The following is a 26,541-nucleotide window of genomic DNA, read 5'->3' as shown; positions in this document are numbered from 1 at the left end:
GCAGAGAGCTAACTCTTTTGGGGGTGAGCTGCTTCTGTTTGAAGGTGTTTGGAGCTATAGGACAGTAAGGCAGCACAAAGAGGATACAGAGGGCCATAAAATTGCCCGTAAGGATATTGGAAATCAATGTAAATGTAGGTGCAGATAAATGCTGCTCGATCCCCCCATTGGTGCCTGGGGAATCGTGATGGCCAAAACTGGCCTTGCTCACCGCAGGGCTGGGATTGCCCTGGGCTGGGATTCTCTGCCAGGGAAGCCGCTGGGATGGCTCTGTGGTTTGGTGGCCACTGCTTTTCGTAGGGGATACCAGGAGGAGTATTAGTGGCAACTGCTAGTTGCCTAAGCCAATGGTTCAGAAAATTCTTACGAGAGTCTGGGTTTTAAAGAACAGCAAGGACCTCGCTTGAATGGCATTCCTCTGTGGTCATTTACGAAGCTCTTCTTTGTCGGGGAAGACCCACCATGACAAACAGGACAGACTCCATTTTACTGGTCTGGAGATTTGGGGCTGGATCTCAGCTTGGATGAACTAGATCGGTTCCAGTCAACCGAGCAGTGATTTCCATAACTTTAGGAAGTACTCCTGAATAGCCGTGTCTCCGAAGAGCAAATTTGCGAAAGTATTTACTTAAAAAAATGCATCCTTTGGATAGACCAACATTTACCGAAGTGCTAAGGATTGAGTAGTGCACTACAATGTGCTGTGTGAGTGATAGCTTTCACTAACAGTCACTAAATGTTAAAGTCTCACTTCATTTTTTTCTAATTGCTGAAATGTGGCATACCAAGAATGATCCCAGAATTTCTCTCCTAAGAATCTCTTCCTTGATGCATTTTCTTCAACCCATCCCAGAATGAGAAAAGCATGTTACTCTGCAACAAGGGAGTTTTCTTCGTCTGCACAGGAGAGGTTGTATTTGCCCCAGCTTTAAATTATTCTGAAATGACTTACAAGTCTTACCTTGAAAGTGAAGTGGTTCGCTACATTGAAGTCTTGAGAAGAAAGCAGCTAAAATACTGTAACCTTTTTCCACTGATTTTAGGATTTAAGTTCTGCTAATGCATGTGTTAATGTCTACGTGAAGAATAAAATGCTTTACTCTTGAACTTTAATACCTAAAAGTGAGAATAGTGGAACTGCAGTTATAGTCACACAGCAGAAATGATCATACCCATTGGCTCTAACTCTTAAATACGCAGAAAATAACCTGGTATGGAGTAGATAAGTCTTCTAGTGGTACGGGAGAGGTCCAGAAATGGAAGAGTCTAAATGAAAGTTGCCAAGGATGAATTAGGCAACAGCTTCCTAACCTGTATAATTTTGTTATCTGAGCTATAGTCTGTGATGTGCACCCATCTACGCTGTTCTAATTAGAAGGATATCTAACGGAGCGCTGTGGCACTGCTAACAGGAAGGCTGGAGTTTTAGGTGAACACACAAATTAGCTTTGAAGTTTCCTGCAGTCCTAAAGATTTTATGTTAATTTTCCATTTCTGCTAAGGCATATTTGCATTTTGCATGACAGTTTAGCTCTAATCATTTGTCAGTTAGTGCCAATCTGTTATCACTGGGGTAGAGCCACCAACTTAGAAACCTTTTAATCCTGCTGTGCCCATTGTCTTAAATGGGCCTCCGGGGGGGTCTTGGGGACTGAACGTGGATATGGCAGGGCAGGAAAGGCATTAAGGCATCAGCGTGACCCAGGGAACTGCCCAGGCTGTCCGCAAAATGCTGTAGGCGTAGCATCAGACCAATAAATCATTGCACGAGCATGTTAGCTCTCCCTCTTGTTTTCCCATTTCCCTTTGCTGTACAGAATATGCTGACCTTAAGCAGGAGGGCTTTTGTAACCCTTGGTTTTGGCAACAGTTAGAGAAGTCTATTGGTAGTTACCAGAAATATCAGTTACACGAACAGCTCTTCCTTTGGTAACTGCCATTCAGAAACGAAGGAGCACACCGAGAGTAACTTCACAGCATAAATTCTCTGGATGTCTCCTCTCTCCAGCCAGGTCCAGTTTTTGTTTGGGAGGCTGGCAGAAAGTTTTTGCTCCATGTTTCTTCTGCAGTGTGGAAATCCAAGTTCTTTTATCAAGCAGTTAAAAACATGGCACCTCCGTGACCTCTCTCCCATCTATTTGTCAGACTTTTTGTCTGGTTCTGCATGGTGTCCGCCCTCCCCTGAGCTGTCTGCACCCACCCTCAGGGCACAGACTTCCTTTGCTTTTCCAGACTGTCCCCTTTGACTCAGTCCCACCTCTTGGTGTGCCTGTGCATTGCCTCGCCCTACAAGTCTTGCTGCGGGCTCACTTTCACAAGGCAGCAGCAGACCTCAAGCCTGTCCTTGGATCCCGGCACCCCACTACATTATTCCAGCCATGCCCCCAGCTTAGCACTTGAGGACGTCTTGTGTCCCCCCAGCTGCTTCACTTTGACCTCCATCTGTCCAAAGCTCTCTTCTGTTAATTCCCTCAAAAACTCTAACTGGGGTTTGTCTTTCTGCCTAAGCTTCCCCAGCCCTGCAATGCAAAAGTCTTCCTCTAGGCCTTTGGTCACAGCCTGAATCCCTCCAGACCGCGTATAACCAAGATGTTTCCTTCCTTGCAATGCCTCTTCTTCGTCCCTCCTCTGCAGGCAACCTCTCTGCTGCTGCTGCAGCAGGAAAATGTCTCCTGACCCCTTCTTGTGGATGCAGCCCTATTTGTCACCTGTACGTTTCCCTACCTCACTGTGCAGTCTGTTTGCAGACTGTGAAACAGTTCATACAAGCTCGCAGCTCCTCCTTCCCACAGCCCTAATTGAATTTTAACCAGCTGCTGTCACAGCCCGGGCCTCATTTGTTAGCCAATTCCTTGTCCAATTGATTATTTCACTAGCCTTGCTGTTTTAACAGCCTTATTGAAGTTCATGTAAATCATATCTCCGATTTCACTCCTGTACTCTCTTGCTGTCCCTTTCGCAGAGATATGAATCAAACATTAATATTGATCAGCATTTAATGCCAGACACAAAGGAAAATTTGCTTTCATGTAATATGAAATATTAATAAAACATTAATGAGGGCAAAGGAGAAGGCTGCAAACATGATAGCCAGCTCATCTCTTTCCTCCAGCTCTAATACGGCATTAAGACATGTCTGCATTATGTGGCGGCCTGGGCTTTCAGCCTACATTGAAATTTAGATTTGATTTCTAAGTCCAGCTTGGGAAAAGTCAGGGGACTTATCACTCGAAAAGATTGACTGAGGCATCTCAGGTGCTTTTATCCTCTGTACACACAGGATGGCTCCTCCAATACTGTACTCTGAATTTTAACATCAAACGTTTTATCAGAGTTGGACTGTGTTAATCGCATTCAAATGCTGTGACTCATTTAACTGGACACTTTACCCATATTCTGGTATGTGTTCCGCATGAAGTCATATTTCTGATGGTATGAGCTGCTGCTCAAAAAGCAGCAACTGAGATCAAGTATTCAAAGGGACTTCGACAGATGAGTCCCAGTTTTGATTTTGGATATTGGGCTTGTTTTAGGTTATTCCTTAGGAAATTCTGATGTGGAACTCAAATGCAGTTAAGTGCCTTCTCATTACTCTCCTATTAGCTCAAGAGTGCAGTGAGGAGGAGAAAATCACGAGTTCAGGTGTAGAGAAAAGAACCAGAAGTTAAATGCAGCTGAAAGTGCTTGGAGAATTTGAAAATAAAGAAGGTGAAGTAAGATGTAACACGTGCCTTTGATCTGAGTTCTAGCCACGGCAGGAGATCACATCTGAGTTGCGCCAAGACAGGCAGTGCTCACTCTCGCTGGGTAACGGTAATCAGGGATAAAGCAAAGAGAAAATAGAAGGGTAGGAAAAAAAAAAAAAAAAGAAAAACAAGAGGGCAATACAGGATGAGAAGAACGGAAGACCAAGAGATGACTGAGAACACGAGCATGTCTATAAAGGAAAGAGACCTCAGAGTACTATGTTGTGAAATCAGTTTGTTCAGTGCAGATTGCAGAGTGACTCCACCGGATAAATCCATTTGCTTGGGTATACAAAGGCATAGCTGAATGCAATTCTGGTGCTCTGGGTTTGATGCTCTCCTAGGTTATGCCTCACTTGGATGTTGTTTATGCAAGAGAGAAGAAGCTGTAATCCAAGAGCAATTGTCAGCTAATAACAGGATATAAGAAAAGTAGGGCTAAGAAGATTGAGAGCCACCTAATCTGGAGATCTATCATACTTCAAACATCAGTTCTTGCCAGGAAGAAGAGCCACTCTTACCCTCTTACCCCTGGTTGTTTTTTCACGATGAACTTTGAAGATGTTTCAGTGTTTACCAGTATCTGCTGATTGTTTGATCTCAAGTTAAGTGTAGCCCCTGCTAGATTTATGAGCTGCTGAAAGAAAGAGAAGCAGAGTTGTATTTCTACCACGCTATAGAGAACTAGAGATACTGCAGTCTTCTAAATCATCATTGCTTGTTAGGAAAACTTTCATTTTCACTGCTGCTGGATGACAGTTTGTTTTAATTTTGCTTTCTAAGTATCCTCTCCATCAATGACCTTCATCCTGTGTAAGTGGGAATATAAAGCAATTGACATGAAATCAATATTAATTCAGGAGCGTGTAGGGCTTTTTCCTCCTTTTGTAACAGATACTTATCAGGGTGTTACAACCTGGCGGTCTGCAGCCATTGAACTTCTGAACTCAGGACTGTGCAGCACTCAGAGGGGTGCTCTGAATGAGCACAGGCAGTGTTGCTTGGGCCACGGCTGTGTTGTGTGCTTGACTGTGGACCAAGAAAAAAAGTCAGTTTTCTTGTTGTGTTTCATCAAAAAAGCAATCACTGCACTTATTTCCAAGACTCAGACTAACCGCTCCAAACTTCACAGCTGTTTCACTTTCAAATTTGTTCAGGAACCGCTTGGTTTGGCCAACGTTTGAGTAGAATATGTCCGATATGGTTTTATTTTGTTTCATTTTAGGAAGAAGTGCAGGTAGATAAAAATATAGTGCTTTTGTTTGTATTTAATGGGACTAAAGCAGAGTTTGTCACTTGTGAACCTAGGATTAAGACTAGATTTTCCATACACTATAGCAGATCAAATTTTAGTGGAAGATCAGGCAGAAGTTGCTGGGATTTTATTGAGATTTATTGAGAACACCAGTGATGTGGGAGACAAAAGCTGACACGTGGATCAGTGTGGCATTGGAGTCACGGCAGGATGCTACATCAGCTGGCTCTGCTGAAGACTAAGCTATGAGCAGTTTCATATTTAAAGATAAGAATGTGCTATTCCATGTAGCTTTGAAACAGGTAACATTGGAAGAGTTTCAAGAAGAGTTTCATTGGAAGAGTTTTGCTTTGCAAAGAGCAATGAGCTAAGGTGATTTTAGGGTCAGTATTTTAGGAGATTGAAGGAAGATACGGCTGTGGTGCAGATAACAGTGGAAAACCTTCCAGACTTTTATCAAGAACTAACCCAAACAGTTAGCCTTGAACACAACGGCTTGAGCTCAGGAGATTTGGGGTTTATTTCTGACATTGCAACTTATTTTAAACAGTGAACAAGCCTTTTTATTGCTCCCCACCTCATTTTCCCCTGCTTAAAAAGGCAGTCATGGTATGACCTCCCTTTATAACATACTCGTTACATATTTCATAAGTGTGCAATAAAAGTTTAGTTCTATTTGTTGCACCTATGAAAAGCTTTTCCAGTAGCTATAGCCAATGATGAAAAAAAGACACATCATCCAGGGGGCTGGATGCTCAGTATGTCTCTTGTCAGTGCGAGGAGAGCAGCAAGCTGCAGCTGCTGCGCACATCTGCCCTCTGCGTGCCATGCCTCTGAGAAGAATGAAGGATTTTAGATTCCAGGGCTGTTAATCTGGTACCTTTAACCAGGTATCAATAAAAAGAGGGGAAAATGATGAATCATCAGTCTCGAGTGCTTGTTAAGTATTCTTGTTAGACACTATTTCCAATGGTCCGTAGCTTTACCCTGCCAAGAGTAATATCTGCTCATCTTCCTGGCTGCCCAGCAGATGAGCAGGATGACTGACAGCAGAAATATTCCAAAACAGGGGATATTAAGCAGGCACACTGACGACTGATGTCTGCTGTTCTCCCAGTGGAGTTATCACTCCTGTGATTGACTCTGGCGACACTTTTGCCCTTGAGGATTTCTCTGCTCCTTTGCAGAGCTCTGTGCACTTCAAGTTTTGCAAAGAGCCGTGCAGGGAGGATCTTCCCACTGCGGGGCTGCGTTTCCATCAGCCACAGGAGGCGGTCAAATGGGGCTTTCCCAGGGCCAGCAAGTGTCACGAATGCCCTGAGACCTGCGCCAGTTCTCTGCTGGCCAGTTCCTTGGACCCAAGGTCCCCGTGTCAATCTGCAGAGACCTCAGATGGCCAGGGACTGCCGCATCTGTGAGCTGGTGCCATCATCTCGCACCGACACCGCAGTTTGTGCAAGGGGGTGCCTGCCTGATTTTCCAGATTAAGGCAATGGTATAAACAAGGGAGGATGTTTAGCTCTGAAACAGATTTCTGTCCAAAACTTTGTTGGCTTTCAGGATGTGCTGGCTCATGTGGTGTTTGTAGAGGTTACTCACAGGGTGGCTGGATGGGAACATGCAGAAAGGCAGGAGAGCTATTGGTGCTGTATCAGCCAAGGCAAGCAGTATATACATCTTCCTACATTGACATATGCATCAAAGCATATAAATAGATGTCAAGGATAAGTTCATACGGTATCAAACTAGAAGGATGTGATGTAACAACTTCATTATCATATTTCTATCTTCCTAATTGCACTCCCCTTAGATCACTTGCAAGGCTATGATGGATTTCCGTGTAATAGGATCAAGTTTTATTTGATCTTAAGCCTTTTTCAACGGGAAGCCGAAATGAAAGGCAAGATTCAGAAAGGAGCATAAAACTTATTGCCTAAATCTAATACCAGGAGGTATTTTCTCTTAACAGAACTTTCTTCCTATAAATGTGTGACCCATTTCGTAGAGTCTACCCATGCATATATTTGACACTGTGGGTGCAAGAAATGAACACCAAGGACTTCAGGGGTCGGGTTGGCCATGTGCTAAGCAAAGCAGCAGTGATGTGTAGGGAAGTGATTTTTGGCAGGGTGCAAAAGGAAGAAATATGCCTCCTGCATGGATTATGATATTGATTTCAGTCATATTAGGATCTGGTCTCAGACGTCACCTCCAGTCCTGAAGTACGTTTGGTTTCTGTTGTCAATGTTGGGTTTAGTTGCTGGTTATTTTACGTGACAGTTGTGAGGAAAAAATATGTAGAATGCCCTCTTTAAAGATGATCAGCTTTTGTAGGAAACAGCCAAGGGAAAGCAACTGATGTTTGTCATAACATGATAAATTGTGACATAGCGTTCTGGAAAGGATTATTTTAAACTTTTCCTTGTCCTACTGCACTTGTCGGAGACTGACAGCAAAGTCTTGCTGGCTCAAAGTGCTGCTGACAAGATTGAAGGTGTGTTAAGAAAAGTGCTTTCTCCTGGGCATGAAGTTATTCCGACAGCCACCAGGCAAATGTATTGCAGTAATCTACTGCCGCTTCATGTGCACTGCAGAGAACTGGAGACTGCTGCAGGAAAAATAACACCTGTATTAATACTGTGTAAAATAATAATAATACCTCTTTATTCAGTAGTGAAGAATGGGAATTGCAGTAATTGAAACATATTTTTTGCATCTGTGCATGTTATTATTGTAGTCATTTCACAGATGCAGACGTTGAGTTCACAAAAAGGCATCTTAAGAAAGCCCATCTTCAGCTGTATGCTCGCACTTTGGTTTGTGCTGCAGGCTCTCACACGGGCAGAACTGAACGTGGATGAGTGTCAGGCTCACCACCAGCCGTAGCTGACCTCTTCCCTGTGAAGAACTTGGTTTTGACAACTTGGCTTGTGTGGATGGTTGTAGCTCTGCACTGCGATACAGAGCCATGGTAGATGCACTCCAACTGGGTATGCCAGGTAGCTGCTCTAATAGGTTCTTGCTAAATTGTTGAGTTTCTGGGACAATGAGAGATGAGTGAAGAAAATGAACAGGAAAAGTTAGTGGAACCACGCTGAAGAATCTTACTGAAGGTTTTTTTTATTCAATATTAGTCTTATTCATAGCTGCTGTCAGCATGATAATTGCCAGAGACATGCAGGGTTCCTGCTTTGGGAACCATCACTGAAAGTTGGGAAAGAGTCCCCTGGCTGGATCAATGCCCGAATGATGCCCGCTCCAGCGTGCTGTGGGCAGCCCAGGGCTGTGTCTGCAAGGACTGGGCTGGCAAAGGGCTGGTGACGGCTGAACCATGCAGTCTGCACTCCCAGCGCAGCATCTGAGTGCACTTCCAGGGTGGCTAGCAAAGTTAAAAATGCTTTGGCATAAAACTGCTGGGCTTTATCCTCCCCATAAATTTGCCCAAGGACTAGGAGTGTTTTAAGGCACATCAACCTAAAGAAGTTTTAGAGTACGCCGGAAAAGAGCTATAGTGCTGCAATTTACAGCCAGGAACATTCACCTGGACAATAAGAAGCCTGGTGCATTGAGCTGAAAAATATGCTGCAGTGTATGGTATTGGCTTGTTTGTAATAAAACACTAGCCTAGTACATTTTATTGGTTTTACAGCCATTTATTGTTTTGTTTTCAGAAATACAGTATGTAAGCAAAACCAATAAAATAGTTTATTACATGGTAATTGTTCATGAAGAGAAAGGCCTATCAGAGGAGGCATCCTGTGATCTCTTAGAAGTACTTGGTGGGTCTTGTGTATCAGGAGACAAAATGGAGGGGATGGCTGAACACCATCCCGAGTCCTCTGTTGTCTTTGCTGGGGCTGGACGGAGAGTTTTCACAAGGTCTTGGACAATTTCCCATGTGCTTTATCAGTAGGAGCACAAATGAGCCAAGAATGCAAAGGAGAAACACAATATTTACTATTGGCCATTCATCAAGCTTTTATTAAAAGGGCTCAGCTATCTGCTGAGGGAGCAGAGAGAATATGAGGACACTTCTGAGACCAGGCACAGGGAAAGCAACAATCTGTCAAACTGTGATTGCATTCAGGTGGCCAGCTGTGGCTGTCTTACCCGTCAGATTTTTCTCTCAAAATGTTGTGTGCTTGCTTGAATTCAAGGCTAGGCTCTGCAAAACCCTACCTACATTCTCACCTCTTTTTGCCTGAGCAGGCACGTTACCTCAGTAAGGCTTTGCTTATTATAAAAGAACAGGTCCATGTGTATGTTTATAGGATAGGGGCCCTGGATTTCAGTACAGTGAGAGAAATCGGTGAGTGGCAAACCAACCTCATAGGGCCAAGTCTGAGGAAACACCATTGAAAGGAAATTACCACACTTCTGGTGATGTAGAACAGAGCTGAGTTTACTGTGGCTTATGCTGCGAATTCTACCAGAAATCCCTAGAATTGGGCAAAATAAGTGGCAAAACACTGTCTCGAAATAGTTAGGGATCAGATTGTCTTGGAACCATTTTCCCAGTCACCACTGCTCAGTTCCTGCTCGGCTCCTGTACATGCCAGCACCCAGCAGCAAGCAGCTCTTCCAGACAACAGAGAACTTTTTATGTATAGTATTAAATTTTCCAAACCTATTGAACAATTTCTGTGCAGGTTAAAAAAAAAAAAAAGGAAGAACATTTTTTCCTGACTTCCAAAGGTGCAGGTGGTCTCCTTTTCAGAGGTACAGAACAGTTAGGGACCACTGTCCCTAGCTTTTGGCATGCCACTTCGGGCTATCAGCCATTGGAGGACTACTTCTCCCCAAAGGATACCTTTGGGAAGCCAAATTCCTTCAGTACATGTAAAGAATCTGAGCTTCCATCTGACCTTAACAAGTAAGGAGTGTTCGGTGCATGCTCAGCTCCACCTGCAGCCCTTCAGCAGCCCGAGATGTTTGCTGTGCCCCGTGCCCTGTTTAGCCTCTCCAGTCAGCCATCTGTAATCGAGCAGCTCTTTCCAGCACACCCACTGCAGCTTCATCCTCGTACCACAGGAACCAATTCCGAGCTATTACTGCACTGCTTAATGATCCTGTTCAGGCTGTTTTGGAAGAGTAGTCCTTAGCTCTGCTTCTCACCCCAGGGATTTAAATAGGCTCGTATATCAAGGCCAAGCCTTGATAATTCCTTTATTTCTGGTGGCGTTTTAAATCACATGGAAACCAGGAGCTGCTTCTGAGCAGGAAAATGACTTCCTGCCATTAGGCAGCACCTATCAGCAACCAAAAGCACTCTTGAAATTTATATTCTTAACTGTGGACTTTCTCATATCTAGTGAATTGGGCTGGGACCAACAAATCACTGTTGCAAGTGTTTAATTTCTCATCAAAGGATTTGCTTTCAGTGGTGTGTGTTTGTAGTGAGGCATTGTTTGTTTTAATTTTTTATCTGTGTTTTACTTAGCTTACAAGCCCATGTACAATTCCATATTACTATTTTAAACAATCTCTCTGAGAGCTAGCACAGCGACTCCATGTTTTAGTATACTCAGCCGTGTGCGCGCATATACTCTGTTTTCTTTGTTCTGAATTTAAATTTCTTTAGCCTGTGAGTTAAGTGCTCATGATAACGTGAAGGGAGCAAACCACTTTAAATCTTTCAAATCAGAATGAGAACTTTTATTTAGAAGAAATAATCTGCATTATAGCAATGATGAGCAATTATAACAAATTGGTAGCATTTCAATAATCATAATCCTGTTGCCTTGTTCAGAAGACACGAGTGCACATTTTTGAGAACTCCTTTACATACCACTAAGATCATCCTTCTAAAATGACAGATTTCCTGACCTTTTTCCTCTTCACCGGGATTTTCACTGAGCACGCTGGTTCTACAGAATAATTGTTGGTAGCACTCCTGAACTTCAGGTACTATCGGTTGAATTTCTAACAGTGTGAATATATTTATTTCCAGAACATGAAATTCTCTTGACCCTTCTTGAGTGCTGCCAGAAATTATTGTATAAGGATTTCTTTGTAAATATTGTTGTTTAAATAGAAGTTTATCAGAAAGACAAGAGAAGATGATAAAGTTCTTTCATTGGAGACATCTTTACGGAACTTGGAGGTTCCCTTGTATGATTGTGCCTAGGGGCTAAAATTATCTTCCATGTAAACCACAGAGGTTAAAAACAATAGAAAGAAGTAATAATGTCCAATATTTCTCATTCAGTCACAAAATCAAACCTAGATCTTATTTAAGATGCAACCAAAAGCTGACAACAGTCTAAATATGTACTGAATTTTAACCCGAGATTTGCTACGCAATGCAAATATTCTTACGTATTCACTGCTTAATACCAATCATGCAGTTGGAACTTAATTCGTTGATATAACTTGTTTATGAATGTTTGTGGAAACTATTCAACATCAGAACTACATAAAGTTGTGCTGTGTTGGTTAATGGCAGGAGGATTTTTGTCAGTGTTTGTGCCCTGATTAAATTCTGTATCTCAAGAATTCAGTATCTTTTTGGATTTTGCTATTTTTAAAGTTACAAAATGGTTTATTAAAAACTGTTGAAGTTGCAAATCACAGTGGTCCCATATTTTCAAGACAGCAAAATTCAAGGGTTAGACATGCACCAACAGCAGACATTAAACATTTTCCTTATGCACACTGGTGCAGGAGGAGTAGCAAGTTACAAAGCCCAGTCCCACACTGCTGAGAGCAGCAACCTTATGTGTTTTTTGCAGCTTAGGATCCATATGGTGCTGTCCAAAGTCTCCCTGTGAATATTTCTCCATTTTTTTTAATGAAGTCGTAAAGATATATCCTTCTGCCACATAATATTTGTCTGCAGCCTGGTTCTTCTACCCACACTTCGTCCATTTTAGCTGTTTCCTCCTGGCCAGCAGAGAGGAGGTCAGAAGGTGTGTGCCTGCGGGTGTTTAGCACACGGACATAGAGTAATGGGTAATGCACTGAGCTCGTTTAACGGCGCTTGCATTTCTGATGTTAGCTCTTGAATTCAAGTACATCTTTGGTCTTTCTTTGTATTCAAGTTGATTGAGAGGGTTTAACCATATATAATATTCAAATTGCTTTAGTGCATGAAAAGCTTTTGAAGAAATCAATGCACTCTCCGAGTGAAATAATTAATACATGAACTGACTGCCCTTTAAAGACAGTAGTAATGCTCCTTACGAAGACCAATGTACTAATATTACATGCAGTAATGTACTTTTTAAAAGTTAAATTCCTCATCGTTGGTATTTGAGTAGGACACAGAATTAGGCATGCCAAGCTGTATTTATTAGCAGAAAACTGATTATTGTTACTGACCAATCTGCTTTTTAATGGTTCAGCGAGCATGTTGGTTTTTATAGTAATGAATACGGGGCTCTTAATCAGGTGATCTGACAAGTGTGCAATTTGCCTGGAAAATTATGCTGTACTGAAAGTGTTTTCGTGAAGAATAAGAAAGGGGGAAAAATACTATAAAATGTTGGCATTTAGAGGAAAAAGAGACAGGAAAACTGAAGGAACAGCACTGCAATACTTTTCTTCTGTTGTCTATATGCAGATATTTGGCCAAAACTCCTATCTGTGCCCAGCTGAAAGCAAATTTAAGGCCTGGTTTTGTTCTGTTCCATTGGAGGTGAAAGTAATGGTTTGTATAACAGGAGGGGTAGTGTTGGAGCTATGAAAGACTGGAGTAAAATCAGACGGGTGCAGTCTCCTTGTGCTCTGGTGGCACATTAACCTTCCTTCCTAACTTCACATGAGGCAGCGTGTGTTGCCCAGAAGAGACACCTTTGCTCTTCTAAACTTTCTGAATCTTAGGTACCAGAATTTATGCTTCAAGAGAACTTCCTCTGAAGGCATTAAAAACTGTATATAAATAAAAATGGTGGAAACCATTGTTGCCTATTACATTGGAGGACCGGGTACACCGGTGCTTATTTTTCTCCTCCTCTCCATTTTCTCCTCTTCCCCAGCCAGTATGCAAATACTCTGTTAGGATTTCGAGTTAACAGGTGTGTTTTCTTTAGTTGCTGTGGAAAAAAAATGTCCACAAATATGACAGACAATGGAAGCATGAAAGAATTCTGCTTTCTTGTTCTTAAAGGACTAATGGAGCAAGGAGGCAATTTTCAAGTCTAGTCTCATAAATACCCTTATTTTTTTCTCCTAGGTTTAGTATTATTTCTATATGTGCACTGACCCCATACAAAAAAGGGTGTGAAGCTGGTAGAGAAAAAACACCATCGGTGAATCAATATAGGTGAACTAACTTCAACTCCAGAAGTAAAAGTGCATTGGAGAGAAGCAATATTGCATTATTTTTGTATTGTCTGCCACACCTGAGCTTTGAGTATCATTTGGAAATATAAAAATGTCCTTTTATCTGCATTGTTAAACTGAAAGGATTCCCTGTCTGTTTGCTCTTTGTCATCAAAGGCTGTTGTCAATGATTGCATGGTATTTTGTATTGTCTTCTGTTAAACTCCAAAATGATTGTTTAGGTTGAATGCCTGCAGTGAACACGAGGTAAGTCAGAGTACGTTGTATATCCGTCCCAGACCTGGGAGATGGATGCATCACTCAATAACATCTTTTCTCTTTATTACAATCAGAAGAAGCTTTAGTGCTTTTGTTCCACAATAATGAAAATTACTCTTTTTTTTAACATGTCTGGAAAGCCACTTGGTGGTGTGAAATTTGGTCTAGAGAAACTGGAATGTTTAAGCTTATCCTTACGTAGGAGTTAGTCAGAGATGTTGCCTGCAGCTGACCCTTCCAACGAGTAAATAGCTTAGAAGAGTTCGCTGTAGTGTCCATCCCTCAGAGACAAAACTCTCCCTAGTAATTCATTATTTTCTTTATGGTAAAACTTGAGAAACTACCAAAACCTGGGCCATGTTATACCAAGAACTACATAAATTCCAAATAGTAGATGTTCTATGCTCTGATGAGCTCACTATATAAAGAGACAAGACAGCCTTGGGCTGGAGTGAGAAGTGTGACTGTGTTTTTCAATAATCTCACATCAACCTATGGATTTTTTTTAAGAGTGATGGAACACAATCTTCAAATGTTATGATTCCCTGTACGACTTAATATATTCTTGGTCTCCAAAATGTGATCCCTGAAACTCTATTTTCTTGACAAAAATAGATCAGAGATGCAGTGAACACGCAGCCCAGCCAAGGAACAAAACAACTCACCTTCTCTAAGCTTCCAAGGCTGAATACCGCAGCCGTTGGTGCTCAGATAGCTGCAGCTGCTAACGTGAGAAACTGCTAGTTTCTAAAAATTCGTGCAAATCACGTCATAAAGTACTGCCACAACTGACTGGCCCTTTCATGAAACATTCCCAGTATTTATGGTTGCAGAAGGTGTATACTCTTATTGCAGTATTTTTTAGGTGTTATCTGCCTTGACCAAGATTTCAGCAGGGACTTAGCTAGGGACTAATTGCAGATGGATTTCAGACAAGCTTACATCTGACCTTGTTCTTGATGCAGTCCTGCTCAAGCTGAGGCATTTCTGAGCATTTCTCACCACAACAGCTGAAGACCAGCAGTAATTCTGGAAGTTTACTTCTCTATAAGCAACAATAAGAATGAGACCAGCAAAACCAAACACCTGTCAAAATGCTACGCTCGTGTAACAAACTGAAGTTATGTTCAATAATATAAAATATTAAAAAAAAATGCATGTTACCTAAGTTAGATCACTTTTAGCCTTGGGAGGGGAAAAAGATTCAAAATTAATCGTCATCTGGAGTAGTGCAAATGAGCTCATGCTTTACATTATTCATTATGAAGATCAGTTATCATTTTTTCCAGTGTCAGTTTCAGACATCCCTTGTTTTGACAAGGCCTCAATGGAACAGTTTCACAGTAGTGACAAATGGGAACCAGTACAGTGTCACCAATGAAGGTGGTTTGATTTTCTTAGCATTATGTTGAGAATATGGAAGTTCTGCAGTAAACGTGCAAAAAAATGATAGGATCCACAAAAAGAGGAATTGGAGATCCAATAATTCTTTTTTTTTACCAACAACTTTTTAGAGTTGGTAACCAGGAAGAATATGGGAATTAATAGATTTTATTGAGACATTTGTATTGCTTTCACTATGGAAGATATGGATGACTAAGTACCATTCTTGGAGATGCTAAAGAGCTCTCTGTATTTTGTTCCATGCTTCAGCTGTACTTTGAAACCTTTTCTTTTTTTTTTTTTTTTCAGTTAATGGTTTCATCACAAAGTACGTATACACTTTTCTTTGCAAACCTAACAACTTGTATTATCAGAGGCTATTATGGCATTTAAGTCTTGCTGGTAGCCATAGCAGTAATCACTTTTCTTGACCTACAGATGTTCTTCTGCTCTCCTGCATGAATTGCATACCTCAGCTTTTTGGATGATGTAAATATTTCTTGTTTAAATGATGCAACATGGTTATTGCACTTTTGAAAATATGGGGTATAAATCAGTGAGAGTGGTTGCTTCATACAGAACAAACCATAGTCCTTGGTTGTACACATATATCACTCACTGACTGAAATCTAATGCCATTTTGCTCACCTGAAGACAGAATTTGTCCCATGCACCATGTGGAAAAACTCAGCTGACAAAATATGGAACTTGCACAGAGAGAAAAAAGCTGATATCCTGAGCCATAAAAATCAAATGTGGAAAAGTTCATAATTTAAAGCTGCCCCAGGTCATAATAAATAATTCATTCCTCAATTATACTCAGTTTTTCCTTAACATAAAACTATCTCCCCAGTTTTTTGTAAAAATCAATCTGTAGACTCTTATCATATATGCGTGTGTATAGGATGGATAAATACATGGGTATAAAACCTCATGCCGTGGTGATGATTTACTTTGATTTATCAAGATTTGCTTTTTGTTGACGAATGGTTATCTTGATGGGTTCTTTGTACTGCATGATACACCATATCCCAAGCTGTAAAATACAGGTTTTCAAGAGTGGCTTCGTTGGATTTGCTCCCATGTTCTGTATGCGTAGCAAAGATGCATGAGGCAGTGCCAACATGAGATTAACTGAAACAGTAAAGCTGAATATGTGCTTCGCCAGTAGCTTTAATTCACCCTCACTTTCTCTTCCTAGGATTGTCACTAATAGACAATCACTACTTCTTAATTATTATTTAAGTTTAATACCATATTATTACTGCTTAATGATATGAGTACTTTTAGCTGTGGTTGGTCAGAGAAACCACTTTGCATTTCAGGTTCCTGAATAGGAATGTTTGCAAATATTTTGCCTAGCACTTTTATTTAGGAAGAGTTGAAATTCAACGTTTCATGAACATGCTTTTCCGAGTCCTTTAAATTCTTTTTTCTACAAACACATCAATTACTCTGGGAAAGGCAGTGAACTTTTCTCAGATATGAGCAAAAATAATTTTAAATTTGAATGAATATAGGCTTATTGCTTTGCTTCATTGCTTATTCGGTTTTATTTGAAATAGAAAAATATATATTGAATTAGGTAATAGAAGCTCTACTGGAAAGTCTTTGTTTTGCAGCAGATGCAGAAGAGTTTTGTGATGAGTTAACATAGCCTGGCTCATCCCACCTAATTTGGGGTGTTAACTGAGGCACACAACTCAACCTGATTTTTGGCAGTTGCCAGAACTGCTCTGTGATGTGTCTCCCTCCCAGCATAGAAAAGGACACATTATAGTCTGAAGAAAATCAAGGAAATCATCTCCTTCCTAAGCAGTCATGACCTGAAATGCTCAAACTCCTGGGAGGTGCCTGCTGGCTGAGGCTGAGCAACCTGCCTGTCTGCATCCTGCGTACTTTTGCCTTTGTTCTTCAGCTGGGGTTGGTTAGGCTTTTTATCTCTATGTGAATGGCCTTCCACACTGCTGGCCAAAAACTTCTATTTATTTATTTATTTTACAATAAACCCCGTGAAACTATAACATTTTCCAATTCCAACTGGAAAGCTCAGGTCTGTGGAATAAAAATAACACATTAGCCAGCCGGCAGCGTTGTGTGAGGAAGTAGGTAAATTTTGCTCCTGCAGAGAGGCTCAGGCAATTAAATTCGTGAGCTCTTCCCCAGAAGAGTTATAACACTCATAGATTTGCTTCTGTTCCTTTCCCTCCCCACCTTGGCTTCCCTCGATCCCAGGCAGGCAGGATTGACTTCTAGCAGTTCGCGGTGCCTCTGGGACTGCCAATGGACTTGTTAAATTGTGATAATAATTTTAGGCTGTTGGCCACACATTTGTTATGAAATGAAGTAACTCTCTTCACCTGAGCTGTCAGACAGAAATTACTTTTAGTCACAATCAATCTAAATTTCAACTGGAGACTTGAAGGTGAAGGCTGTGAACTTTGCTACCTGTTACAGGCCTGTGAAGTCATCCAAGCTTTTTCATCTTTAGCTAGATCAGTATTTCTGTATTCCTCTGCTGCAGAAAGTATTGTTTATGTGCTATAACCTCGTAGCATTAAACACAATAAATCCTGCATTTCAGGAAACTATCTTCATTTGAGATTTAATTTCTTCGGGTCAAATTCTGACCCTCTCTCTTCTTCTGAGGAAAGTTTCAGGCCCCATAGCAGTAAAACCCAAAAGCAATTAAAAAAATATATATTTTTTTTATTTTATTTATAACATTTCATTAGGCTCAAAATTATCCATGTTCTTCTCATGCAAATGTTTAAGGTTTATCAAGCAAATGACACTCTTGTTATGCTCATTATAAAATATTCACTCTTGGCATACTGAGCCCATGAACTGAGGCTTTAAAGAAGGAAGGAGCCTGACTAAGAGATGATGAGTGCCCGTAAGCACTATATGTATGTGAGACTGTACAGCATACTTTGTATTCAAACATTTCTCCCACACACCTTTTGCTTACACTTCATTTTTAATCAAGCAAAGTGAATGCAACCCACACCAAACCCTTTACCTAATGCTGAGTTTAATGACGCTTTTAGTACCAGTACAATGGGGCTGCTTCTCTCTTGCTGCTGTTCTCGTCTAGCTTTGGAGAGTTATAAAAATGACTTTTAGGTATGACCCACAAATGAACTGAAAGGCACACAGAAGCAGTGTACTCATCCAGCATGAAATCAAAAGCTAATCAATGCAGATTATGTTAGATTAGCTAAGCAAGTAAACAATTAGCCAAGTTAATGCCACCTACCCTGTCGTTCAGCACCGACCACTTAAGGAATTTGTCTTCCAGAAAGAGTGCCAGTTCCTGTTGGTGACATTGCAGGTTATGGGATGAATTTTTCAAACTTGTGAGTCTTGAAGAAAAATGAAGGAAATTTTACTAGGAAGAGGGGTCAGCTCTTGGGAATGAATAGTAGGTTTTGAAGTGAAATGATGACACAGACTTGGGAATTATTCTCATGGTCGAGCCATTGCACATAGCAGCCTCTTGCCAGGCTGGATGATACAATGGGTCCCCGATGAGATGAGATCGCCCTGGCTGGGTGCCCCCTGCACCACCACCCTGCAGCACCATTGCCTCTGCTCCCAACGGGTCTGGCCCTAGTCACGGAAGTGGTGGCTGTTACACTGACATGGAGTGAACACAAGCTCCAGCCCCAAATTCACACCCAAATTCAGATGCCCCAATGCCTCTCGGGAAGACAAAGCTGCTCGAAGCCTAACACTGGAGGTTCGGAACGACTTTTTGCTCTTTAAGGTCACAGTGAAAATGAAATTAGCAAGTGGACTTCGGGGACAGAAAAGCCTGCTCATCTCTTTGCCCTTTGCTTCAGGTCTCATAAAACTTGCTGCTTCATTTGTGCAGACTCACAGTCCTGGAAGCAGTGTGTATCTCCAGGTCTCTTTACAATATTGCATCTCACTTCTGAGTCGGTCTGCTTTGCTTTTAGTTCTGTTTGGATTAACACGAGTGCTCCAACAAAAAGAATAATTTAGCAATATTAAACTAGTTTCAGAGCATCTGTTTGCTAATATCACTGTTACCAAGCTACAGAAAAACCGTGAGTCTGACTTTGAGGTTCTCCCACTAATGCAGGAATTAAATTGTGTTTATTTGCACAGTTAATTCCCTAAAAACAAACATAATCCATTTTTAGCTGATGTTTTTACATGATTGTTGATGAAATGGAATTCATCCAGTGGTCGTATCTAAAATATAATATTACCTCCTACCATTAACACAAGCTGTTTTAATTTTTTTGTTGTTTTAAGTAAGTATTGCCAACATAATGTAGCCATCGAGATTTCAGTGGTCTTCATTACTTGCAAAATTTGTGATCACTTGATTTTTTTTTTTCATGTTATTATTCCCTTTGCAACGGATTAAATCACATGTTAAACAAGGTTGTGGCCACTAAAAAAATTTAATTCACGTAGTGTGTTATTACTTTGTTCCAATCAGGGAGTTCCATAGCAGGGCAGCTCGGCACGCGTTTTCAGTGGTGGAGAGCATGCTGAGTGGGAAGGGAAATCGCGGGAATTTTAACGTGTTTGTCATGGGATCTGACACTGTAGTTTGATTAAACCAGCCCAGACATTTCATGAATGCGTAAAACGCTGAAAATCATTTTTTTTGTTGTTGTTGAATTAGGGTGTGACTGCTTAGGACCAGCCAGCATCAGCCATTCCTTTTATTTGGATTTCCCCAGAGCTTTCAACAGCAGAATTTGCTCATGTTTTATTTATTTATTTATTTATTTATTTATTTTGTTGGTGTTTTTGTTTGTTGGTTGGTTGGTTGGTTTTTGTTTTTTGTTTTTTGGTTGTTTTTCCAGTGCTGGGGGCAGATGATGGCTATCTTTGCACCACAGATAGCCGGTACCTTCACCCTCCTGATCCTTCCATCCTTGAACAGCCTCATGTACCCAGCACATTGAGCAACACCGTCCTCTGCCTTATTGCTGCTGTGAGTGTATTTATGATGGCAGTTAGTTCCTTTGCCATTAAATGAGATTTGGTGAGTAAGTGGCAGGGGCAAGCACAGGTATATGTGCGTTATCTCACATAGTGCTGTGAAATACGGCCTCATAACCTTGGTGGTGGTGGGTTTCCTCTTCTCTCAGCCCAGAGGATCCTGCTGGCATAAAGTAAAAAGTCAGTCTTCTCAGCAGAAAAATGCAGAAGGTCAAATACAATTTTGTTAACAGGGATTTGGGGTATTTTTCCACTTTAACAAATTAATTATATTTCTTTTTGATCTTCAAAGGCTTTGCTGAATCATTGTTTGTTCCTTTTTTTGGCAGGGAAAGCTGTTAGCAGTTCTGAGAAATAAATTGCAAACACTTTCGAACCTGAGGCCAAAGCCTGCTGGCATTTAGGTGTTTCCAGATGGCAAATGTATGAGGGAGTGAAAAAAGTAAACTGACACCAACATCTACAGAACATTTTTTGTTTTTACCAAAACAAAAAAGGAGAGATGTATACAGAAATTCTTAATCTGTCAGACACTGACTGTGATTTGTAAACATAATTTCTTAAAAATGAAATTAAGGGTCTTGTGGCTGGCTGTGTAACAAGTGAATGCAAGCAGTGATTTCCACTGTATATTTTTCCAGAAAACAACCTTTTTATTTCCTTCAAGCTAGGAAGCTAATGCGTACTACAGTGATCTGGGCTGGTCAATGCTGGTTAGAAACAGACTGCCCAAAGCGCCAGTGATCAGGTGCTGTATTTTTATGGGAAAGGATGTCTTCTCCACATGGCCAAGCGTGCGTGTGTTAGGACATTTGGGTGATAGACGGTGACTAGCGGGGACATGTGAGCATCACTCAACACGGGTGCCTGCTCGGTCAGGACCCAGCTGCTGACTTCTTATCACGTGCTGACAACATGACAAACGGACCCCTGCCCACCTGATAAGGGGCAAGGGGATTCATTTTATAATTTTATTTCAGACTTTTTCTAGGGGTATTTTGTTGAACTCAGTGCTGTTTCCCAAGCGGTCAACCCTCTCCCCTGTAGCTGGAGGAGAGGAGGAGCTGCCCCTGGGGCAGCCCGGCCCCATCACACCCAGCACCTGCAAACCCTTCCCGTTTCATGAACAGAGAGGTGGCTCCCGAGCTGCTCCTTGTCACTGCTCCAGCCCAGCCTAGGCCCAGGAGCTTTGGGCCTGTTCTGCTGTCTTTGTGCACACCTTACGCTTATTCAGCTAACAGTCTGTTTGAAATATGAGCCTAATCCCCGGGTAATGTACTATTCCTCTTAGATTTAACTTGAACTGATCCCTACTGAATGAATTTTTTAGCAGGACAATGTAATCTGTCCGTGACATCTTGACAATGTGGTCCAGAAGGAAAATGGGAACTTCTCAGACTCGCAATGTAAATGAGAACCCACAAGGACATGCTGTGGCCATCGATACAGTGCAGAGAGGGCGAGATCCTGCCAAACTGTGCTGACTTTGGTTCCCCAGAAAGGAAAACACCATCATCCAGCCACCTCCCATCATTTCCCCTCACCCAGCTCCTCGCTGACCTTCTGCAGGTGCCATGCCAGCTCCCAGCCCTGGTGCTTGGCCATGGCTGCAGTACGGATACGAGGTCCAAGAAGGGTCTGTAACATTACAGAGAAAACATGGTTTATTTTTCTTTTGTGCCAAGTCTACGGCTGGATTTTTGCCAAGCAGCTCCTTGTGGCTACATGGATTTCCATTTATCCAACAGCTCAAATGCGTCTGGGGATCATCGTAACTGATTGTTATATTACCAATACTGTGGGCATTTGTTGTGTGACATAGGTCTCTGGATGCCTCCATGGTGTAAATAATCCAAGGAACAACATAGCAAAATGTCATGTCACAGCCCCATGCAGGAATAAATCTAAGGCAAAAGAGCCTAAATATGAAAGCAGTCAGTTTGATATGAGTTTGTTTGATTTGTAAATAAGACTGATTCAAATAGAAGCATTAAGCTTTGTCAAGTTGTAGTCATAGGCTGACTTCAGTTACCTGGAAGTCTGAATTGGTTCAAGCTTTAAATACAACTTCCTTTTAAGTTTGAAGCCATAAAAAATGTGACTGAAAGAATACAAATGAAGAGAGTGGCTACCAGACTAAAGGGAAATGGTCTTGAAGTGAATTGTATGCTGCTGAAGAAAGACCTTATACCATTTTTGAGACCTTGACATCAATGAAGTTCTATTTATTAGTGTCGTGTGTCCCCTCTCACCCCCACCCCCATGTATCTGCACTTCTGCAGCTTGATTCTGGTTCTATTGGGTCATCCATGCTCATTTATTTTGGTGGAGTCCATTCTGATCTATGTAGTTATTGAGGTGGAACAATAAGCTACTCTAAACTAAGTGCTTTTGTGTATATATGTGGATTAATGGACAAAAGAATAACCATCATCTGAGATTTCCAGACACCTCCTTTCTCCATAACATCCTTACGATGTTTTCTGACAAATACCACGGAACAGGAAGGATCCGATTATCTCCCAGGCTAGAGCAGCACGTATGAAAACACGACTAGCAATTTAATTTGGCTCAACTGAAAGTGAAATCTGCAGCTAGAAGAGAGAGTTTGACATTTCTGAAAAGCGAGAAGCTGAAAGATGCATCAAGTCAGACATCGCAGCCGAGAGACCCCCAGTCAGCACTTCGTAGCCTCAGGCGCTCGTGTATTGATCTGCACTAAGTCATCTGGAATTCACCCACTGCTAACTGATCCAGGAGGTTGTTAGAACATGCAAGGGGTATTGCAAAACAGCAGATCTTCGCACGCGTGGAAGAAAAAACTGTCATTTTTAGGGCTGAATGCACCTGGAGGGACGGTGATGGGGGGGAAACATTGGAGTGTTTCTTTTTGCATCCTGAAAGTCAGAGGACGTCTGCCAGCTGGTTGCCACGACCCATCCAAGCTCTGGTGAGTAATTGTGGAAGTTTGTGCACTCTGATTCACTTCAAACAATGTGTTGTGCAATGACAGTAAAGAACAGAAGCCTATCAATAATCAAGGTGTTATGGTTAAAAAAATTAATGGCTCTTGATATAAAATTGGATCTCCAGGTCTTCACTCATCCACTTCAGAACCTAGTTCAAAGCTATCCAAGGTAATAAAAGACCTTGCTAAAATAAAAGACCTATCCAAGCTAATAAAAAACTTGACAGAGTTACTGTGTGTCATTTTCCAGGGAGCTGTAACTACTGCGTTATAGCCAGTTCATTGAGAACTAAGTACAGAGCCCAAACACTGACGAAGCTTTGGAAGAAAAATGAATCATTGCTGGATCAGATACAGACACAAAAGTGCTGTGTTAGAGGTTAAAACCATTCCAGGAGCTGAATGCTTTTGCTGCATAGAAAAGGATGTGACAATGAGTTTCATTTAAAGACTGAATTCATTTGCCACAGGAACAATGAGGTTTTGCTTTTTTAATCAAAATGCAGACAAGTAATTTCTTAGGCAAGCAAAGCTCTGAATTATGGTAGGGAAGATACAACATGAGTAAACAGTCTTTTCCGTAATACAGCTATAAAATATTATAGTATACATATACATGAAATAAAGAAGTGATTGAACTTGTCATTTAATTGTACTATCAGATTTGTAGCTTGTGAAAATGTCAGAGAAAATAACACAGTGTGTAGGATAGGTCAATTTATTAATTGTGGATAAATTTTGAGCCTACTCCAGTCTGTGCTATTGTATTTCTTGTTTATAAGTATTCACCAACTAGCTTGGACAAATAATTCCCAGCCAGCAGGTTAGTCTTTTATAGTCTTCCCAGTTTGATTACTTCCTGGATGTCTGCTAGGATCGGTGGCTGGTCCCGGGGGTCACAGAGCATCATTTCTGCCTGAACGCCTGTAACTTTTCCAATAGGAGAGTAATGTTTAGCATCTGGCCAGTCTGAGCTTCTCAATGATCTAACATTTGTGAAACTCTGAATATTTAAGACCTTCCAAACACCACAAGAAAAGGGTTGATCTACTTATTCATGAATATCTGTGTACCTCTTGCCCATTCTCCAGACCAGCTGTTTTGGCAAGCTTCACAAAACTGAATGACATAAAAACTACTCCAGATAAACCAGTCCCACTGGGGACCAAATCGTGGTCTAGTTGTTCATTTTCACCCCACATCACTTGGGGGCTTTATGTGAATAAGAATGCAGGACTCAAACCTATTAACTAGCAAAGCAAAAATGCAGGTTAGGGATGAAGTCTGGGGCTACTGAGATCGAAATGATCTGTCAATATCTGCTTGAAGTATAAGTCGTGGTTATTCTCAAGAAAACACACAGTGACATGGAAGTTTCTGTTTGCTAGAGGAAGAACACTTGTCCTTTCTCCCAGCAGGGGTTTGGAGAAACTGCCCTGATAAAACAGCCACCCTGTGCATTCCAGCAGAATGCTCAAAACCAGATTTGAGGTAGTCTTTAGAGCACAGAAGTTGGTGGATTTTCAAAATATTTCAAGGCCAGCTGAATGGGTGGAGGCCTCTAAGCTTGAGCACATCTCCTCTCTGTGCTGTGGCACGCTTTTGGCTTAAAGCTGCTCTTACTTAAGGAGACTTGTTTGTATGTTGCTGAGGAAGCCTGGAAGGAAAGAATTATTTCCTGTTTTTTTGTTTTCATTTTGAGGTTTGAGGCAGGGAGAGTATATTTAAATGCAGATGTTTGATTGTACCCGTGTGCCCCGAGGGAGACAGGATTGCAAAATCTTCATTAAGGCCATGTGAGAGGCAAAAAACGTAAAGAATAGAAAGGATTCAGCTCTCCATATTATTCACAGGCAGGAGGAATACATTGTCTTGAATATTAGCTGTGGGTCTCATCCCCTGAGATCTGAAAACGCTGACACAGTGAGGAGTTTTGAACAGTTTTCCAGACATGAGGGAATTATGCAATACACAAGGAGGGTGAGATGAGAATAGGGACTAGATATGTTGTCCCCATCTCTATTTCTCCCTGTTTCAAATGCATTAATATTAAAAATAAATAAATAGCAGCATGTTTTGTAACCCTGTCAAAGAAAAAGGAGAAACAAGATACATACTGCCTGCTGTTGACGCTAACTTTTTCCTTTCTTTTCCATTTGTATCTGAGCTAATAGGAATAATAACTACCCCGCCTGCCCACTGACCCAACTGATGTGTTATTGTGCTAATCCACCTCTACCGGTATCGACTGCTGGTCTCTGAGGGGTTGCCTTGTGGAGTCAGAAATAAATTACCCATCAGAATCAATGAAACTCCTGACTATGGCTTACACAGATGTAGCTCTGTCACCCACACTGGCACATGGTAAGTGCCTGACAATTACCTACATACTCGGTATTTTGAATGGGTAAGGGCATGCAGACCTCCTTAGGGAGAAACCCTCTCATCAGCATATGGTCACTTTTGGACCATCGCTATTTCTTCATACTACCTTGGTGTTAGATAAATTAAAGTATCTTAAAAATCACCATTGGTTTTGCTCGTGGGTATGGAAACAAAATACAAATTGAGAGCCGTGACATCAATATCTGAGTGATATTGAGGTTAGTACACGAAGATGAACTAATGAAGAAAACTTCATTTTCTTCCCATTTCAACAGCTCTCCCAAAGCCCAAATAAAACTGAGAAAGCATAAATACATCGCTGCCTGTGTTGTACCCAGTACTCCTCGGCTTCAAGGTGGTTCAGTTCTTTAGTCGTAAGCTACCAGATAAAGATGGTTTACTGACTGCAGGTTCAGTAGTGAATCGTGAATGAAAGGTTGTGAGTGAAAGAACCAAGTCAGTCAATGGGCAACTGCCTCGTGGCTATGGGAGATCCTCTGGTATCATTAAAATCACAGCAGAGAGGTGTGTATAGTGGGAAGGTGCCATTAAGTGGTGGTGGAGGTGGAGTCCGGAAATCAACAGCAGCACTAGGCAGATTTAAAGCCAGGTCAAGTAACCTCAGGCAGAGCTCACCCAAGCGTCCTGCACTGCCACCGAATCGATGCCGCGGGTGCTAATGGCACCGTGGCTGTGCCTGCACACGGCTGCGCACAAGTTCATGGCTCACATAAAGTTCAGGGCTGGGGTGCATTTTGCAGCCCTCTGCTGGGCTCTGCAGTGCTGCGGCTGGCAGTGCTGCCTTTAAACCAGCTAAGTATCTCCCCGTGAGCTGTGGTGGCATATATGCATTGCGGCACAGACGTACGAAGTGTACCACCACATATAATTCTGCAAAGCCAACATCTGGTGCCATTAAATGCAGTAGAAATATCGCTGTTGGTTCTAGTGGGCCTGGTAGCTCCTTTATTTATTTTGCATTTTTTTTCTGCAGAAACTGAAAGTCACTCCTGTGATTAAGTAACCTGTCGGAAGCAGTCAGAGCTCCGACTCAAAGGCGTGGTTGGTGTGAGCAATAACATGGCTGCTCAAAGCTGGGCGACATGAACAGGCTTTATGCTTTCTTCCAGGTAACTATCTATTACTTTCAGAATGGAAAATTCAAAGATCAGAAAGCACCTAATAGGTTGAGAGAGACAATGCCTTATAAAAATGTTATTGCTATCGACTTGGTGGAAGATTTGATTACAAGGAATTGGCAGGGAAATGATTTAGTA

At 41.6% G+C, this 26,541-nt stretch overlaps 1 long non-coding RNA gene across 2 annotated transcripts in view; it reads left to right on the top strand.

Annotated features, from left to right (window-relative positions):
- LOC121078164 overlaps positions 1–22,960 on the top strand; it is a 120,883-nt gene extending 97,923 nt beyond the window's left edge. The window contains exon 9 of one of the 2 annotated variants that reach the window (XR_005824474.1): positions 21,242–22,960. This is a non-coding gene — a long non-coding RNA (uncharacterized LOC121078164). Of the gene's footprint in view, positions 1–13,174; positions 13,525–21,241 lie in introns of those variants that run through there. The other variant, XR_005824473.1, reaches the window with a different exon arrangement.
- Positions 22,961–26,541: the final 3,581 nt, after the last annotated feature.

Source organism: Cygnus olor, chromosome 14 (assembly GCF_009769625.2).
Source record: "Cygnus olor isolate bCygOlo1 chromosome 14, bCygOlo1.pri.v2, whole genome shotgun sequence".
Classification (NCBI taxonomy): domain Eukaryota; kingdom Metazoa; phylum Chordata; class Aves; order Anseriformes; family Anatidae; genus Cygnus; species Cygnus olor.
The sequence above is the reverse complement of the archived record's forward strand: the minus strand, read 5'-3'. Positions and strand labels throughout refer to the sequence as shown.